The sequence below is a fragment of the Drosophila suzukii genome, chromosome 3 (genome assembly GCF_043229965.1).
Source record: "Drosophila suzukii chromosome 3, CBGP_Dsuzu_IsoJpt1.0, whole genome shotgun sequence".
In the NCBI taxonomy this organism is placed as follows: Eukaryota; Metazoa; Arthropoda; class Insecta; order Diptera; family Drosophilidae; genus Drosophila; species Drosophila suzukii.
Window position 1 is genome coordinate 66550895 of NC_092082.1, and position 2123 is coordinate 66553017.

Here is a 2123-nt window from a genome sequence, read left to right on the forward strand (position 1 = left end):
GTGGCCGGAACTAAGTAAATATTTACGCACATGTGGCCAAAAAATGTGAAATAGACATTGCAGCAGCATCTATATAGCCTCTATTCCAGCCATAGCTACAGCAACAACGAAAAATGCCAATTTCCAAAGCAAACAAACCAAAGCCAAAAGCAATCAGAGCGAGCCGAGTCGAGCGGGTAAAAGTGGAAATCAATTTGTCAAATCGAACAATTGAAATGGGCACGAAAGGATTACACATGCGACAGGGATCGGGACGAACGGGACGAGTTCGAGAGCCTGTCTATATAAATCAAAATATTTCAGAACGCAGCGTAAACAAATTTGTTTCAAGAGCCCGCCTCTCGTCAAAGGGTTTTTCACTCGCAGACCCAGCGACTCTTTTGTCGGCGATTTGCTTCACAATTCGCTGCGTTCGCCATTAGTTGCGCCAATTAGAATAGTTGAGAAATTTGAATTCTGCCACATCATTTAATTTTAAATAATTTAACAAACTGCCGTTTGAAGGGGTGTGGAAATTTTTAAATTATTGCGCTGCATTGCCGGCGGCTCGACACGTCATTTATGGCAGTGCCCACCCCAGAGAACCCATCCTAACCCATCCATACATCCATTTCAAACCGAAAAACCAACCCATCCCATTCGATCCTCCCGTGTAACACGCGAATTTAAATAATCTTTTGTTGCTGCCTTGCAGCCAAATGATAAATTATTAAATTAGCTGTGGCAGCAGTTTTGCATGTATCACCATCGCCCGGTGGTGGTTCCCCGGATTGGGACGGGGATTGGGGTTCGACGGTGATTTGTGAGTGCCTGCACTTAGGGAGCGACTGCCTCTGAATCTGAATCCGAATCTGCCATCCGCCTTTCGCCTTTGGGTAGTTAAATTGAATTGTCTGGGGACAAGTTTCTAATAGAGAGAAAGGCAGTTGAGAATTGTTCGGATTGTTCGGATCGTCGTTGCCGCCCCAGAACATTTTATTTTAAATGGCCGGGCTGGTTTTTGCTAATTTGCCTTTTACGTCAAACGACCCAAACTACACTGAGCCGAATGACAAAGGAGAACACTTTGTTTTGCACTTTGTTTGCATACCTAAGTGGGTGCTACAAGGGTAATGCACTGAAAAAAAATCCATTGCTTGACTTTGGGATCGAAAAGGAAATGGGAATAAATAAATAAATTTAAAAAAAACTAAATTAAAACTTATTAATTATTATTTTTATTTATTTTTAAATGTCTTGTTTATTTTTAATGCAAGAAAAACTCATGTAAGAGGTCTATTATAAGACATTTAAACATTTACATTTCGTAACAATATTGGTAAATTGTTTGATATTTTAAATAAAACAAAAGCCGAGTTAAGAACACTTTTAATTTCTGCATTCAATCCAAATAATTTCGATAGTATAGGATTAAATAGTTTAAGATTATAAATCTAAATTAAAATCGTTGGAAAATACATTTATTTATTTTTTTCCACTTCTTTCTTAAAAATGTTTATCGTTTAGATTTCTCTTAGATGGAAATAAATTGTTATATTGTTTATTGGTTTGGCAAGCTCGAGGTCAATTTGTATATATATTATAACAGAACAAAGATAAGGCTAATTACCAGAACAAGGAAGACTTTAACATTTTAAATTAAAAAAAATACAAGTTCAAAAACAGTTCGAGTGCTTTAAAAATACTGCATTAAATGTTATCGACTTTGACTTTATTTTCATATTTAAAATTAAATTTAACCCACAGCTTAAAATTTAAGTTAAACACCTTCTTAGGAAGTCCACTCCCCTATCACCATTACCCTTCTCCAAATGGTCCTGCAAGTTTCATTTTTTCCGAGTGTAGGCTATTTTTTGGGTCCGTGCACACTTGTTCCCATTTACCATGCCGGCAGGACAATTTACAATGTGTTTTGTTCATTATAGAACTATTCCCGTTGACCTCCACGGCCCGCCCCGAAAACAGCTCAAGGCGCAAATCAACGCACTTGAATGTGGCCGCCTGTCACCTCCGGGCTTCGTCCTTTTTGCTGCTCCTGTTTTTGGCCACACGAAGTTTTCGGGAACAAGGGTTGCTCTTGGTGTTGCTGTTCCTGGACAGAGATTCCCGACTGTGATGCTGCG